Source organism: Hippocampus bargibanti, linkage group LG05, assembly GCF_051943395.1.
Source record: "Hippocampus bargibanti isolate YZ-2025 linkage group LG05, ASM5194339v1, whole genome shotgun sequence".
Taxonomy (NCBI): Eukaryota; Metazoa; Chordata; class Actinopteri; order Syngnathiformes; family Syngnathidae; genus Hippocampus; species Hippocampus bargibanti.
In genome coordinates, this window is record NC_142738.1 from 32125707 (window position 1) to 32144463 (window position 18757).

Below are 18757 nucleotides of genomic sequence, written 5' to 3' on the forward strand. Positions count from 1 at the left end.
TGCTTGAGTCACTCTGCTTTGTTTTCCTGTCTGCCACCCACTGCAGCTAACAGAAACTTGAAATCTTGTGAATTCCTTCGTTTATCCTTGCCGATTCAGTATGGGGTTTGTTATGCGGCGAGCCAGCAAGCAGGTGGAAAGATGAATCAAGTTCACTCAGCCAGATGCAGGAAGGGCATTGTGAGTTTTCTTTCTTTGAGGCGGTCCAGTCCAGGCTGTCCTTACTCCCTCTTCTTCCTCCTCCTCGAAGCGACTGGCCCAGTCTGGTTTTAAAGGTGCTTCACCTGAGCTTCTGGCCAATCGGGACCCAGCGACGATTGGCCATTCCCAGGTGTTTGCAATCACCTTCTCAGAGTCAATTAGTGGTCACCCAACTCTACTGGTTTGGATGGGGACAAATGCGCTCCTTTCTCCCATCCAAAATTCAGAAAACACAAAATCATTTAACATTTCTTTTGGCATCATGACATTATGGGTGGACGCATATCAACATCAATAGGAGAAACAGTGTCGGCAGAGTGTGGCAAGACTAACAGAGCTGGAATGGCTAGAATCCCTCAGGCTACAACAGTACTTGAAGTCACACAATCGAACCTTTGGTCTGCCCGACTACACTGCAAGGTTTTTTTCACCACATCACTCTTGAAGCAACTTGACAACTCTCTCGACAATCCCGTTGACTCGAATGTGCCTACTGGAAAACACAGTGCTACTTACTACACTCACATCCAGTAGATCGGAATCATGACTCCCAATTACCCAGTCGCTCTTTGGTCAGCAATCCATATTGGCTCCAGTCTGTCAAAGCTTTTGTGCATTCTGACCGCCTGTGTCTACTTTTGGATGAAAGTGTGCCGATCTGATGTTTGTTCTGTGTAATCCAAGTCAATCACTGTTCAGTGGACCTTGACGTCACATGGAGGTCACTTGATCATCTGTCTCTGCGCTAAACACCAGGACAGGAGGCGCCATCTGGCTTGAGGCAGCCGCATCTTCTCAATGATTAGCATACGATACATTTGTTGATTTGCAGTCACTTGATCAACAATACAAAATTTGCAAGGAGACTGTTTGATGCACTTACACTGGGATTAAAAGGACAGGAATCAGAATCACAAAACCTTTATTCGTCCCACAATGGGGACATTTGAAAAAATCAACCACAGACCTCCAATAAATTCATACATTTAGTAGTTGATTTAATGGGGTTAGTTGTAGCTTTTGGCCATTTTATCCTGACCCTCCACTTGCTTTCTCTGTTATTATAAATAATTATGACACATTGAATTTCAAACAATGCATGCCCATTCGGCAAATTTGACATTTTTAAATCATGATATACAAACAAGCACTTTAAAACACCATAGGTGTCAGACTGCTTGCCTGCCACATAATTTAATGTGGCCTGCAAAATCAAATCCATCCATCCATTTTCTGTACCGCTTATTCCTCATTAGGGTCGCGGGACAAAATCAAATGATAATAATAATAATAATAATAATAATAATAATAATAATAATAATCCATTTCATAATAAATGTCCACCGAATCAAAATTTCAAGGCAACAAATTGTAAGTTTGGAAGTTCCAAAAATTAGTGGGTTTTGTCTCGTTTTCGACCAGGAAATAAGATTTTGCAGAGCATATTGTCTCTTATGTCCCTCACCTTAAATATGTAAATCAAATCAACTCAACTAATTGTTTTGGAGCAAACAAATTGCTTGCTTTGTTGTCCTAACTCACATTTTTTGCCATGAATGTCAATAATGTTTATATATGAATTTTTTGTCAACAAAAATTAAATTCCCGTTTGAGTCGTCCCTCCAAATATATTTTGACAGTGGATGCAATTGAATCATGGACACTGAGGCATGGGCAGAGACAGACGGTTGTTACTCTCGGTTCAATAATCCATTAATACCTGACGAGCACTGAATTTGTACATGCAAATTCTCGTAACACACACGTTAAGTCAGCCCCAGAACACACACAGATGCACTAACCTTTCCACAGCGTCGCTTTTGCAAATTTCCCCATTGTGGGACGTTTAAAGGTTTTCTGATTCTCTACTGGCAGTACCAGAGTCAATTCATTGGCCATTGGATTTCTTATTGAATGCTTTTCCATTTGTTACACCTAACACCAGATTGCCCGCTGTCAAAACACAAGCCAACAGGATCTATTTATTTATCCATCCATCCATCCATCCATCCATCCATCTATCCATCCCCGTCTGTGTGTCTGTCTGTCTTCGTAACAAAGAAACCTTGTCTTGAAACGTCAATTATTCCTCATGGATTTGTTCGTCATGGGATGAGACTCAACAACGCAAAGCACAGAATAGCCCTTTTTATACTGTCGTTCTTTCAGGCAATTTCAAGCGAATCGGCTTTGACTCAAGCGACTCAGCAGTGTCAGTGCTGAAAATCTTGTTGAATCGAAAACTGGCCATGTGCGAGGCTGAGAATAGAACGAGAATGAAGAGGAAATTGGAAATCAGGTTAACATGCCGCTCCACAGGGCGGCCCCACGCTGTCCAGATGTCAGCTTGAACCTCAGCACCTCACTAATTACTGTCCACAGCCTCTCTCCTTCTTCGGCATCCTATCCACATTCATTCAGATTAGCACATGGCGTGTGGGCTGCGCAGGTAATGACAGATTGCGTGTGGTGCGGTCAAACGCTGTGTGGTCTTTTTTGCAAGCCATTTTTTGGGGGAGGTTCCTCTCCTATGAAACTGCTTGTCTTTAATCGAAAAAAGCCTTCTCACACACAACTTAACTGCAATTGGATTGGATTGGATTGGATTGGATATGCCTTTATTAGTCTCACAGTGGAGAAATTTACATTTCACAAGGCTCAAACTACACAAGACTTTAAGATGAAGTGTAGATTGTATTATAACTATCAATATACAGTATGTAAGGTGGTGTTTTGGGGATGCTTATGTAAAAGTATCGTTACAATGCAATACATATTGATTTATATAGAGCTTTTACAACAGCTGAAGACAACTATCATATACAGGAAATAAAGCGGTCACAATAACTATGACCACATTTAATTGTACTAAGCTTCCTGAAATATGGTAGGAATGCTTATTTGCAAGGTCCGGTTTTCCAGTGGTTAGTGCATCGACCTGACAGTGCAAAGGTCATGAGTTTGGACTTTGCATTTTTCCTCAGGTCGATGTGGTTTTTCTACGGGTACTCTGCTTTCTTCCCACGCTCCACAAACAGGCATTGGAAGGTTAATGGAACACCCAAATGTGTCCCCAGATGTTCGTATGTGTGCAGAAGGTTGTTTGTTTTTGTGTGCCCCGTAATTGGCTGGCGGTGTCCCCCGCTTAGCCCAAAGACAGCTGGGATGGACTACAGCACCCCCGTCACCCTTGTGAGGATAAAGCAGATGGGATGGAATGGATGGATGTCTATTTACTTGGCCCTGAACTTCAGCAAATGTTTGCTTCGCATGGAGCTACGTAACAGATTGACAGACATATGTTAAACAATATATAACTTTGCTGCTGTGAAATGTAAATTTCTCCACTGCGAGACTAATAAAGGCCAATCCAATCCAATACCTGCCGCCCAATTGCAATTTGTATTTCGGTGTCCTTTCACTTTTCATTCCTACACATACATCCTCCTATCCGATACATACTGTAAGTAGTGTACGGACCCTTGTAAAAATGGCAGAAGCAAGCATGTAGCTTTTAGAATGCAGCGTATGAAGTCATACACACAGGTGAGACAATTGTCTGCAGTGACGATGAATGATGTCGTCGTCTTTAATTTCATCAATGAACGAGATAGATGATTGGCAGATACATGTATGCGGTCAGATATTTTCCAAATATAACCACACAATGGGAAGATTAACTCAGACAAGCCCAAATCCTGCTTTCTGCCCCCTTCGTCGAGGTAGAAGCATGACCCGCAGTGGAAACATAATCTCTCTGTGCTCACACAGTCTGTTCGCACAGACCCGCCAAAAGCAACAAGCAGTCTGCCCTCAAGCATTGCGCATATTTACTGATATATTTGCATATCAGGGCACTCCGAATATAGATGCTGACAATAAGCGGTGTCCACAACTGACATCCAGGACTAGTAGAACCGGTTAGGAAAATAAAAACAAAATGTGTACACAATGAGAGATGTGACAAAAATGAACTATCCATCAACATTTCACATGAACTGATAGCTACCTATTAAGGCAAAACATACGTACAGTAAATCAGCAAACGTCAGAACAAATTAACTTTTCCCAGCTGGTTCATGACATTAACTGTCAAGGCTGAGCAGACTGGAAGAACACTGGTTAAATTGAAGGCTCTGTGAAAAATGTCTGGTGTGAGGTGTGATAGGAGGGTTTCAGCGAGCAAGAAAGGAAAGGTGGATAAAGCGGTGGAGAGAGCAGCCACCATGTTTGGACTGGAGACAGTGCCACCGAAGAAAAGACAGGAAGCAGAGCTGGAGGTTGCAGAGATGAAGATGCTGAGGTTTTCTTTGGGCGTGACCAGGTTGGATAGGATCAGCAAGGAAAATATTAGTGTCACGTTCTGGTTGGTGACCAATGGGTGGCGCTCTCGGCCCCGCCTGCAGCTGCACAGTCCTTTCAATCAGCGGGACTTAAAAGGACTGCGGCACGACCATTCGGTGTCGGGTCATTGTGTTTGTTTCACCCTGTCAGGTTTGGTTCATCTTGTGATATTAAACTCACGGTTTTGGTTGTGACTTTGTACTTTTCTGCTCTGATGACTTTGATGGTTGATATATTGTCCCTGCTGACTTTATTTTAATACAATTTGTCAAATACACCCTGATGCTCACTCCTGCCGTTTTTTTTCGGGATCCACAACCATCCATCACGTCACAAACCGTGACAATTAGAGGTTTTGGGGAGAAAGTAAGAGTGGTCAGACTGAGATGGTTTGGACCAGATGTCCAGAGGAGAGAGAGTGACTATATCGGGAGAAGGATGCTGAACCTTGACGTGCCAGAAGGCTGACAGGAAGACCAATTTAGGAGGTTTATGGATGTTGTGAAAGAGGACATGAAGGAAGCTGGTGTGAGAGAAGATGATGTACATAACAAGGTGAGATGGCAGACATTGATTACTAGCTGTGGTGACCCCTGAAGAGAAAAGCCGAAAGGAAAAGAAGAAATTGAAGCCTCTGTGACGCCTTAGGTTTCAGATCACCACTATGCTGTTGCGCAGTCTGCGGCTGGATGGATGCATGGCTTGAGGAGCCCGCAATAAGAAGGAAGGAGCGCCAGCGCAGAGCGCCGCTGCGTATGTGAAACTGTCGCGGCTTGGAATTGAAGCGGATTTACGTGGGACAGGAGATGTGAGAAAATATCATTTCATCAATGGATGCTACAGCTGCGTGTTTGCTTTCAACATTTAGCTTGTAGTAAACGTCCCATCATGACGTCCCTGATCCACTGGTGAAAAAGACAATTTGATCCTCTCCTCTTTCATCTGGAATTGCTTCATGTCACAAAGAGGGTATAGAAAGTACTTAAGAATGAATGACTCTCTGTGTCTTTGTGTTGTCATATTATTTGTTATTTATTTTTTATTTTATTTATGATTATTTTTTACTTCAAGATGGCGCTGCACGAGTGGCTGCCTTTCCAGCAGCTCCTATATTTTGTTTTTCGGCTTCTTTCTTTCCCTTCATCTTCTTTTCATAACTTTGAGGCTGCGAAATGTAAATGTATCCACTGTGAGACTAATAAAGGTAAATCCAATCCATTCCAAAAGCCAAGGATGATTGTCTGCGCGTTTGCCAGGTTTTTTCATCCATTACATCCATTCACATTTGATTTTAACAAGATACAGTGGCTTGAAAAAGTATTCATACTCCTTGAACTTTCCCACATTTTGTCACGTACTGACCAAAAAAACAAATATATTTTATTGGCATTTTATGTGAACGACCAACACAAAGCGGTTCACAATTGTGAAGTAGATAGAACATTATACATGACTTTCACTTTTTTTATATAAATAAAGAATTGAAAACCATGGCATGCTAAAGTATTCAGCCCCCTTTTCTCTCAGTGCAAACAGTTGCCTTAAGAGCGTGCCTGATGATTGCTGAGTGATTACCTGTTGACTTAATAATCAAGATAAACACAATAAATTGTGTAATCTAACATTAGTATAAATACAGCTATTCTGTGACGGCCTCAGAGGTTTGCTAAGAGGACACTGGTCAGTGAACATCATCATAAGGTCCAAGGAACACACCAATCAGGTCAGGGATAACGTTGTGGAGAAGTTTCAAACAGGGTTAGATCATAAAAAGATTTCCCAAGCTTTGAACATCTCACGGAGCACTGTTCAATCCATCATCAAGAAATAGAAAGAGTATGGGCCAACTGCAAACCTACCAAGACATGGCCATCCACTGAAACGTACATGCCGAACGAGGAGAGCAATGTTCAGAGATGCAGTCAAGACGCCCACCGTGACTGTGGAGGAGCTGCAGAGATCTACAGCCCAGGTGGGGGACTCTGTCATTAGGACAACAATTAGTTGTGACCTGCACAAATCTAGCCTTTATGGAAGAGTGGCAAGAACAAAGCCATTGTTGATAGGAAGCCATGTGGGGGACACAGCAAACGTGTGGAAGAAGGTTATCTGGTCAGATGAGACCAAAGTGTAACTTTTTAGCCTCAATGCAAAACGTTATGTGTGGTGGAAAACTAACACTGCACGTCACTCTCAACACATCATCCCCACTGTGAAAAAATGGTGGTGGCAGCATCATGTTGCGGGGCAGCTTTTCTTCAGCAGGGACAAGCAAGCTGGTCAGAGTTGGTGGAAGGATGGATGGATGGATGGATGGATGGAAGCAAACCTGAAGACTTGACAGTGGGGCGGAGATTCACCTTCCAGCAGGACAATGACCCTGAACATAACGGCAGAGCTACAATGGAATGGTTTATCGATGAGAAGGTTTCTTCAGCCGTCATCTGTACTTTTTTTTGAAGGTTTCGGACGTTTCGCCGCCTATCCAAGAGGCTTCGTCAGCGAACTAAAGTCTGACTGGTCGTATCGGCCCTATTTATATATCCCTAATGTCCAGACATGGCGGCGCCGGACACAGCTATGATAGGTCCCTACTCTACCCTATCATAGCTGTGAAAAAAAAAGTACAGATGGCAGCTGAAGAAACCTTCTTATCGATGGACCACTCCTGTCCGACTGAGAGCTTACACAGATGTAATGGAATGGTTTAAAACAAAACATATTCCTGTGTTAGAATGGCCCAGTCACAGTCAAGACCTAAATCCAATCGCAAATAGGTGGCAAGATCTGAAAACTGCTGTTCACAAATGCTCTCTGTTACGATACTCGAGGCAAGGAAGCCGGGCTCGAGTGGCGAGGGAAGGAGGGAAGGCTTGGATCCGAAATGCAACGGCGAGACAAAGATCAGGTTAAAGTCTTTTACTGAGACACGCATGCAAAACAACAAACTCATACATTGGGGAATGCGAGTAAAGTCAATGGAACAAATAGCGAACCTGACAGCAAGGTAGTAGCGGCGGCGACTTCCGAAAATACTCCAACAATGACGGAGAGGAGCGATCGGCAGATATAGTCAGAAGGCACAATGAGTAAATGACAATCAGCCGTGGAACCCCAGGTGAGAGAAGGAGGGAGGTGACGGGAAGGGCGGGACGGGGCGCGCCCAGGACGGCGACGAGATGTGACACTCTCCATCTATCTTGCTGAGCTTGAGCTGTTTTGCAAAGAAGAACGGACAAAAATTCCAGTGTCTAGATGTGCAAAGCTAGTAGACCCCAAAAGACTTGCAGCTGTAATTGCAGCGAGAGGTGCTTCCACCACGTATTGGCACATTGGGGATGAATACTTTTGCACGGCACATTTGTAAGTTTTTTATGTAAAAAAAAAAAAAAAAAAAAACGAAAGACATGTATAATTTCCCTTCTGCTTCACCATTGTGAAGCGATTTGTGTTGGCCTTTCACATCAAATGCCAATTCAAGCTTCTGATTGCAGGCTGCGTTGAAAACTTAATGTGAGCACAATGGCAGCAGCTGACAAAGAGTATGGCAAAAGGTCGGCTGAAGACTATCATGTACTTTTCATGAAATCATTTACTTTATCTTAAAATAATTGGCATCGTAGCCAAAAGTACAATACTGGTTGATTGATGCACCTTTCAATATTTGTTATGGATGTGCAAAGATAAAAATAAAATGAATCAATTAATCACAAAAATAGTAAGTAAAACTATATTAGGGGTTCATCATGTTCACCAATGAAAACCCGTGATTGAGTGAAGCCGCGATAACTGAGCCCTGAATTTGCAAGGGAATGGTCTCTGCCCAATAGGTTGGATTCCTTTGTGTATTTCGAGGCTGTCTTATTCCAAGTATCTGCTTCGTCTGCTAACTTTTTTTCTCTCCAAGATAGTCTCGGATATACTTTTGGATGTGTGTCTTTTTCTGAAATCAATTGTTTTAAAATTTTAACACTGTTTTGTAATACCATTTGCAACATGTTTCATGACCGTGTTTGTGACTAATTCTCATTGTTACAGTTGTGAAGGCCCTGTATCAATAAAGCTGTTTTGTGTTGCATTCTCTTTGAGAATTATTATAGTGTCACTTTTATTCTATACGGCTTATGAAGTGCACCCTACATATGAAAATACTTGTAAACTAGGTCATTCATTGATGAATCGGATGCACCTTATTGAGCAGAAAATACGGTGTGTTTAAGTTTCAGCTTTTGTTCTGTCACATTGACTATGCTTGTTCTATTCAGAGGCTTTGCGGATAAGAAACGTGCAGGGAGGATTGCCTCTCGGTGAAAAACAAGTGATTGTGAAAGCAAACAGAGGACAAAAAGTCAATGAAAAATTAGTCAGACCCACAATGTCCACACACAGCAAGTATGCCCATTTGTGGCGTCAGGAAACTGCGTTCCACCTCCAGAGGACACAATTTGAATCAATAGGAATATGACAAGCGCTGAATGAGCTGAATCAATCGAAAGGGCAGGCTGGACTTTTCCAGTAAGAGCAGAGATAAGCCTCAAAGCTGCTGGGACAACGTTTTATGGGCAATGAGGCAATCGTGAACCCTTTGTCAAAAAATGATAGAAAAGCGAGTTTGGTGAAAGAAGATATGCTTCCGATTCGAACCGTGCAAGCTCAAAAACAGAGGTCATGGTTTGTGCTTCCATGACCACTTTTGGGACATTTTTTCAGATGCATCGTGTTTTCATGATAGCAACAGAAAAATGCATTTGGTCAGCCTGTGTAATGAATCTTGGAAGCAGATACGTCAAAACACACTTGTTTTTGAGTTGGTGACGAGTCCTCACGTCACGTCACGGAAGGAACGCCCCTGACCGAGAAAAGGACACACAATGCATTTTGCGCTACTTGTTTGGTCTGAAAACTTGGTGTTGATCTGTGTTGATGGCAAAATTAGAAGGACACCACATAATGCAATGGTGAATCGTTGTGTGTTGCACCAAGACAACTATTTCTCCAAATCTGAAGCCATTGTTTTGATTCCAGAGCAAGGCAAGACGTCTTGGCGTGACATCATGAACAAGGGGGCGGGACCGTCTGAAAATGAAACTTTCTCAGATCATTTTGAAGTAGTTTTGGGAGGCTTTAAGTCATTTTTATTGGTGTTTTGCATTTGATCATCCTGCGTGTTTTGGGCATTTTAGATGCCATAAAATGTTTTTCTGATGTCAGTGAGGAAACTAAAAAGTGGTGTCGGTTGTCCTTTAAATGCATTTTTGGAGTGTAGCAGAAACCAGAGGACCCAGACAAAGTCACCACAAGCATGAAGATCTCTTCCGAAAACACGACAAACGGTGAATTCATCCATCCATCCATTCATTTTATCCTCAAAACGGGTTGCTGAAGCCTTCCTTTCCCAGCCATCTTTGGGCAGTAGGCACGGTACACCTTGAACTGCTTGTCAGACACAGGGCAGGGCACGCAGATGCAAACAACTATTCGCTCTCCCTCTCACACAACGTCTAATTTGGGCAAGCCAACGCTGTAATCATACAGTGGCCGGTGCTCTAAATGTGCGCTCAACATGTCTTGCGGGCGTCGGATAAGGGTGGCTAGCTCCATGCACACTCTGCCCTTGGGCCATCTTTTTGGTTCCATTGATGACTTTCAGAGTATGAATGAGAAAGTGATTCCTTAAGATCGTGTGATGCGTCATGTGTGTGTTTGATGATTGTACAGGCGTGACATTAAAACAATGTCAGTGTCATTCATTGTCAAGCTCGTTCAATCAAATGACGACACCTCCAGTTGATTTGAGTTAATTGCACACCTGGGGTCGTAATTTCATTGCCAGCCCAAGTCTAGCACAAAGCAAAATCCAACTGTGCATGGGTGTTTTTGTCTTTTTATTGCTATCTAGCTGGCTTTTTCACTGATACAATTGGGTGTAAGGGGGCTTTTGAGCCTTTTTATACCATTGAAAGATGATTGAACTGATAGTCTTTGTCCAGCCAATCCTCGTGGCAACCCTCATTTGTAAAATCTGGGCGTCCACCCAAGGAGACTGTCCTTGACCTTATCAAACAGAAATCAACTTGCTAAGGTCATAGCATGATATTAGCTGGTTAACTTCAATATTTCCCTTTGCAGATAATCTAGTCCACAGGTGTCAAAGTCAAGGCCCGCGGGCCAAATCCGGCCCGCCACGTCATTTTTTTTGACCCGCGAAAGCAAATCAAACTTGCTAAATTCCATGATGATTGCTAAAATCTGAGCCAAAATTTCATATTTTTGGATGTCAACCACAATAAAAGTCATTATTCTTGACTTCAGATTTGAAAACGAGTTATTCATTAATTTGCTGTGTGCTCTATATGTAATATTTGAAGGGATTTAAACATTCTCGTGGGTTCCCCAAATTCATAACGGCCCTCGAGAGGAAACCATAACTACAATGTGGCCCGCGGCAAAAAATGACTTTGACACCCCTAATCTAGTCAATAGTACGTGGCGGTTGGAGGTTGTCTTTCACACAATCACGGCCCCCTGTTGCACCCCATCCACTCAGTCATTATGGGGGCGCCGTTAAAATGTTTTAAAGATGGTAATTCATTCACTTAATTGATTTCTACAACGGTTCTTCATGATTGTCCCACACCGGTGGCTTTTATGGATGAAATGGTTGACATCCATCAAACAACACCTCAATCCCGAAATTGCATAAAACCACCTGCGCGACGAGTTAGGCCTGCTTTTACAGAGTCGAAAATGGGGTCTACATTTTGCGGTGTAATCTTTGACATTATGTCAGCAGCGGCTGTCAAGGACACGTTAGACTTGCACCAAAGCCAAGATGAAGCTATGCACATTTCAGGCAAAGTTATCAGAAGGTCTCTAAAAGGTTGATAAAAAGTTGTGCCTTAGAATAATTCAGTTCCAAGCCTTTCTTGGGTCCATGGTGATACGAACAAATCAGCTTTTGCCCAACTTTATGCTTGATGTTATTTAATCAGTACGTTCGTTCATTCGTCTTCCAGACCGCTTTATCCTCACAAGAGTTGCTGGAGGCTATCCCAGCCATCCTCGGGCACAAAATTATTCATGCATCATTGTGGCTCAAAGACCATCTGGTCGAGTACAAATAGAGACTCATTAAACTAGCTTTGCATTGTTTGTAAAATTCCCAAATGTTCAAGCTTTATTTGATTTTATTTATTTCAACCTTTGCCGGAAGCCCTTTTTTGTTGCGCATCCCCTGCAATGTGATGACCAGATGTGGTCAAAAATAGGCCAGTTGAATAGGGGATCAGGGTGAGAAGCCAATGAAATAGCTAATCCCAAATGCTTTCAAATGCTGTCTTGCGCTTCAACCAACAGAAAGCATATCACACATTCATGTGGTCTTTTTTCGGAAGTGAAAAATGTGTCCACCAAAACGTGGTTGACTCATGATGAACTCAAGTCAGGTGTATGCATGCCGCCGTGCCATTGCAATAGCTTCAAAGTAACTGTAGCCCCGCCTGCACCTGCGCAGGCGTTGGTCGTTCCAATCAGTGGCAGTTCAAAGGACTCCCGGCACGACCATTCCTTGTCGGCTCATTGAATGTGTTTGATTCACCCTGTCAAATTTTGTTCCCACTGACTTTATTGAAATCAGCATTTCAATTACACCCTGATGCTTTTTTGGGATCCACGACCATCACCACCATGCAAACCCTGACAAAAGGTGATTCTTTCTTTCTTGATTTGACAGGAATACGTTTTTACAGTTGCGCTCAATGTACAGTTTGACATTGTGACATCATTGAGTACAATGGAGTGGTGACCTGTGGTGAGCGAAGATTCCACGCAAAATTGTCATAGGAGTCTATTACCTTCAAATATTTGGATAACCTACAACAATACTGGACAGTATCAAGCAATTCGAATTAAGTTGTAATGTACCCAAACCTGTTTTCCACAATATTCACCAATATGCCACACAACACAAGGGCCATAAATATTCTGTCATATGCAATCTTTCAAGTGGCGCCTCGTGCTGAACAACCGCCATCACCACCTTGCAATCCGTGACAAATATATGTTTAAAATCTGATCCATTGTGTTTGACCTGTGTCTCCATTGGGGATCGCCATTGTCGAGTAACATTGTCATGATCTGGTTGGCGACCAACTGGGGGCGCTGTCGGCCCCGCCTACACCTGCACAGGTGCTGGTCGTCCCGATCAGATTGGCGACCAGCGGGTAGCGACGTCAGCCCTGCCGTGGGCCTCGCAGGTGCTGGTCGTTTAATCATTGCCACTTTAAAGGACACCCGGCACGACCATCCGGTGCCGGTTCATTGTTTGTTTGCTGCATGTAGGCTGCATGCATTGTGTATGTGTTTGTTTAACCTTGGCGGACTTTTACTTTTGGTCTTCTTTTGCTACTTTGTATTTTTTCCGTTCAGATCATTTTGATGTTTTACGTTTTGTTCCTGCTGACCTTTATTTTAATACAATTTGTCAAACAACCTCCTGCCTGCTTCTTGGGATCTGCACCCGCCATCACCAACTCGCAAACCGTGACAAACATCACATTCAACTCGTGGCCTTTCTTTTTGATGACTTCCCATCTCCGACCTTCCAGTTAAAATGGGCATTGTACTGCACATATTGTGGTCAAAAGTCCAAAAAGTCCACTATTCTTCCTTCCATGAATTCAGCATTACACTCCTCTCAAAGGAACAATGCAAACCCATCCTCGTCTGTCAACGGGCAAATCGGCGACAAAGAGCCAACACAATGTACAGAATGTGACGGCTTGTAAAGGTTAGTCTCGAGACTGTGTTAGAAAGATGTTGACGTAGTGTGTAGCCTTCTGCTCATCCTCAAGAAGAGTCTCCTTCAGCCATTGTTATCAAGAGACTCAAAAGCAAAAGTGGTGTTTGAACTAAACCTCGGACCTTATTACAACATGATATATTTATTGAAGAATTTGCTTGTAGGCCCAAGTCGGAACAAAACCACCAAAATGAAAAATAAAATGACTCAGTGTGTACCCAGGTTGAAAGGGGCTATTTTGTGGTCATTTTTCACATCTGTCAGTGTCGTGAACCATCCCCTTTTATTTTAAACCAAGAGTACACAGACAACTGCTCCTAGATATGAATATTGAATGAATATTCTAACAGACACAAATGATGTGATCTATATAGGAGCACTGAAAGTTGAAAGTATAACCATACTTTTACATATATTTCATAGTTACCCTTATATACCCTTTCGAACCTTACTCTATGATACGAAGACATTTGAATTTGGGCTTTTCCATTGCCATTCGGTGTTAACATATCAGGAGGAGGAGGAGCCAATGAATCCTTTTTTCAAACACGTTGATTTTTTTCCTCAAACCGAGTAATTCATGTGCCCAAGGAAACAACAATAACACGAATAGGCAGTGTAATATTTGTCTTAATATGGTTATTTTGGCTGTGTACCCACACACACAAACGGGAAGTGTGGAGAAAAATGGAAGGAGGAAAGATGATCGAGGGCAAAAAAGGGAGCTCGAACGAGAGAGAGCAGGAGAGAGCAGGAGAGAGAGAGAGAGAGAGAGAGAGAGAGAGAGAGAGAGAGAGAGAGAGAGAGAGAGAGAGAGAGAGAGATGGCTCATGCAACAAAAAAAAGTCAAATATTGAAGCCCCTTCGGTAAGGTTGCGCTTGAGGCGCGGCTGGCCGACCGGTGACAAAGACACGTCGCACGACGCCTTTTCACAGCCGGCATGAATGCGAGACTGGGAGGGGATCGTTCGTTGATCATCAGCAACAGTTCACCAATTATGCTTGATTAGAAAGAGAAAAGGACTTACAGCACGAATGGAGAATGTCTCGGCCATTTGCTGAAGGCAAGGTGTGCGGCGTTCCGTGTGCGGCCGCTCTCCTGAGAGATCATTGCGCGTGCGAGAGACCAACCTTCCGGAAGCAGCGGCCCGGCAAAGACCCGTTGAGCAAAAAGACTGAGCAGCGTGATGTGATCAGCACCGTCCGGCTTCGAACAGCTCCCCAATTGACGTCACTATCAAAGCCTCGAGGCCACGCCCACTCCCACGTTGACAGTCCCGGGAGATTTTGCACAACAAGAGATTTTGAACAAAAGTGCGGCTGACAAGGGATTCTCGGGCCAAACGAAAGGAGGAGCAATAATACACAATTGAAGGAATGTATTTGACTTGGAGTCATCATACATTTTGGAATTAACAATGGTGAATTAGATTATGCGTGCAATGAAGAATGCCTATGTTCTGAACAAATGACATGAATGCTCTTACTTATTATTTGGAGACATATATGCTCAAACACATAATAAACAATGCTTAGTACGTACGTCATGTGGCGGTTTGGCCACAACCACCTTTCGGAGAAATGCGGTTTACATAAAGTAATAAAACAAACATGAGCAAGGTTGAACACCACAGTTGGGTTAACACCAGCTCAAGCTTATTTAGTTGGTGTTCGTAATGCCTGCACACATGGATGTAATTGTCATCACTCTCTCTCTCCCTCTCTCTGTCACGGTTTGCGAGGTGGTGGTGGCGGTTGTAGATCCAAAAAAAGCAGGCGGAGGAGGGGGTTGTGTTTGACAAATTATTTTCAAATAAAGTCAGCAGGAACAAAATCTAAAACATCAAAATCATCGGAACAGAAAAATACAAAGTATCGAAGAACACCAAGAGTAAAAAAAATCTGCCAACAAGAAACAAACTTGACAGGGTGCAGCAAACACATACACATGCACACCATACAATGACCCGACACCGAATGGTCGTGCCGGGAGTCCTTTTAACTGCCACTGATTGGAACAACCAACACCTGTGCGGCTGCAGGCAGGGCCGACAGCGCTATCCGTTGGTCGCCAACCGGAAAACAAAAGCAATAAAACCAGAGATAGAATGATAAATAATACATGAGGAGATCAATATAAACCAAGAATGCCATTTTAAATGGGTGGGTTTTCAGATGCAATTTGAAGGTGGAAAGAGAATAAATGTTTCGGATGTTGGGTGGGCGTGTGTGCCAGAGTTAGGTGTCTCTCCTCATTGGGTCTTTATTGTGAATGTCTAGTCGATAACGGCGGTCATAACGGTGACAAGCAACCTTTGTCAAAATGTACATCCAAATAATTTACATTGTGTGTAACCAAGTCATGTTTATCACAAGACATAAGAAAAACGCACAATAATGTTTCTAAATCCTGTAACATTGGCGTTTTTGGCACAACAACCCAACTTGTCAAGCTTGTGAGCAGCTCTATCGCTAAGGAGACTTGCCATGTCCCGCGGGTGGATATGTCTTGTTCCATTTTAGCGACAATCATGGTTCATGGCAATGAGGCTGTCACTTGTATCGTGCTTTTCTACCTGGAGAAATGCAGCGCTTTACCTCATTCATCTAATTGGTCTCTGGTATGAATTCCTTTATGCAGACACATTTTTGTTCCTTTTGGAAAAACAAATACGACGCTCATGTTTAGCAATTCATTCGATATGACTGTGATAATAATTCATAACAGTTGAAACATGAACATGGTGTTTGTGTTTCTGATCCAGCGCAGTTTGGTTAGACAACAATAACATCCACGGCGGTGAAGGTGGCTCTGTGCTACTTCCATTTAGAACAAAAGCAGAAGAGAAGGTTCATTTTTGGTGCTATTTTCAAGAACATGGTAAATGATTATTTTGAGTTTGGGCAGGGGCATTTTGACGTCGTGAATTTTCACGGGACAAACTGCTTCAGTGTCTGAACCCAGTCTGTTCCTGAACTATGATGATGCCGTTTTGTCCATGCTGGGCCCAGAGTTGCTGGTGGCACGATAGAAAACCTTGAAGATTTCCGGAAAACTCTTTTGGGATAACATTGTCTTGGATTCCTCTGCACTTGGTGGACCCATGAAAATCACTGACATGAAACATGAGGGATCCACTTCAAGACACATTTGCAAGTGTTTGTTTTTCCAGGTTCCCCACTTGGAATCCACTTTTTTTTTAATGTTGAGTACAGATGAACTGAAATACTTCATCTTGAAGGGCATTCAGCTATGAATGTTTTTGTTTTAACAGATAAAGTATTTTTTTTATCAAAATAAAACGAGATTTTGAATAATAATGGAATGATATCTTTATACTGTCAAAAATGTCAATGGATTTGTCTTTATTACCTTTCTAAACTTGAAGTTTGTTTCTTGTGGCATGGATTTTGGATTGAATTTCACTCGTAGAGTTCAACATGTACCACTTTTTTTTTCAACCACATCCACCCAGTCATTTTCAGCAAGAGGGTGGACTCTTTCCAGATTTTCTTCAGAATAACAACTCTCGACTCCAAGAGACCTTGTCATTACAAGGCCGCATTTAGAAATGTATGTGACTCCACCCGTCGGGTTTGCTCTCCCACCTTTCTCAATGTCTGCTTTGCTGCTGTTTCATGTATTGTCATCACAGCTGCTTATATATATATATATATATATATATATATATATATATATATATATATATATATATATATATATATATATATATATTGTGATGTCATGAGAGGCTAGCTCTCAGCAGGGCAGGACAAGGAGTGCAATGGGCGACAGGTTTGAATGCAAACAGAGATTTTAATAAAGGCTTTCAGGGGGAATTCACAAGCAAAAATAGGCAAGAATAGCGTTCCTTCCAATTCTCAAAGTACAACAAAGTCTCTTTTGAGGTGAAACTGAAGATGGGGTTCTCTCCCATGTATTTCTAGGCCTCACCCTCTTGACGTCCTTCCTAGGTAGCCTAGCCACCTTTAGCAAGGGTCCAAATCCAGCGTTCCGTCCTATGGTCCCAACTGGCGACAAGTTCCATGCAGCAATCAGTTTCTTGGTGTTTCTCCACAGAGCACAACAATGGCGCTTGTCTCCCCGGCCACTACACTCAGAGGCTCCCTTCCTTAAAAGCCTTGCATGCCAATCAAGCCGTGATCAGCCACAGGTGTGGGGTTTGGATTGCTGCCTTCCACCAGATGGGGCCCAAAACTCTCTCTCTAGGTGAAGCCATTTTAGGGGACCCAGCCTCTCGTGATATCACTATATATAGTTTTTTTTTTTTTGCTTGCTTCTTTTGTGGTCGTGTTGAAACATACCAGACGGTGTAGGATGGTGGTGGCAAAGATAACACAGTGGGAGGTGTAAAAGATAACAAAGACAGCGCCAGTCTCATCATGTATTAAACTTTTTATTCATCACTTTAAAAAAACATGACGGTTACTGCAGTGGACAGTTTTTCATGTTCTCAGGTTATAAGGTGGATGGAAGGGTTAAATGTATTTAAAAAAAGTCTAAGAACATTCTTTGTAACTTTCAATTCCAATTCACTTCCTCCTTGCAAGCTTCTTTCTGGTTGTTTGGCTCTGTTCAGTGGTCACACCTTTTGCATACTTTATGAAGTGGTGTGTTTTCCACTTGACACTACAGCAGTTTTCATCTGAGGAAAAAATCACGGGCATAGAGATGACATCATTATGGGGATTGAACAGTGATGGAGAATAAGAAGTTATCCTGTTTAAAAGTCCCGTGCTTCGCTGGCCACAGTCAAGGCGCAGATGGCCACAGTAAATCTGAGTGAAACAGACACAGCCCAGTTAAACTGTTACCTTCATCTAGAAGATCTGGCCTTGGAACTCCCTCACAGGAAGGAGCTCATTAGCCAGGTTACACATTTATCAGTTCATGGAAGACAACCAATTAAAAGACAATGTTTTATTGCTTACAGCTGTTGGTGCTCAGAACGTCCAGAGACGTGGTATTATAATCAAGAAAACTATGTTTTACTCATGTATCATTTTAATTGGCGTGTATTCTCAATAAATAGCTTGGCAGAGGGGCGCAGAATTCAGACGCATGTCATGGGTGACTGCGTTTCCTGCCGGCAGTAGGGACAATCTTTCTGGTTCCACACAGTGTAGAATATGATATAACAATGCAGACACAGGCTGTGTCGAATGAGGTTTTCATTCTTAGTAGTGCGCCGCTAAAATGAATGGCCGTCATTTGGACACCTCAAAATGAAGAAAAATAGAGCATCGTTTGGATCTGGACTCCAAACCACAAACCGGAATCACAATTGTTCACATTCCGACAAAGGCCACTCTTAGCCATTTTCAGGGAGATGTGTCAGATATGGGGCGGCCCAGTTTGCATGCTCCCCCCGGGCCCGCGTGGGTTTTCTC

The 18757-nt window shown here is 42.8% G+C and overlaps 1 protein-coding gene across 3 annotated transcripts in view; it reads right to left on the bottom strand.

Annotated features, from left to right (window-relative positions):
- Positions 1 to 14554, bottom strand: part of smpd3 (sphingomyelin phosphodiesterase 3) — a 41823-nt gene extending 27269 nt beyond the window's left edge. For 2 of the 3 annotated variants that reach the window (XM_088995763.1, XM_088995765.1), the window contains exon 1: positions 14374 to 14554. The gene's annotated coding sequence lies outside the window, so the exon portion shown is untranslated. Of the gene's footprint in view, positions 1 to 726; positions 797 to 14373 lie in introns of those variants that run through there. The other variant, XM_088995764.1, reaches the window with a different exon arrangement.
- Between the last annotated feature and the right edge of the window lie 4203 nt (positions 14555 to 18757).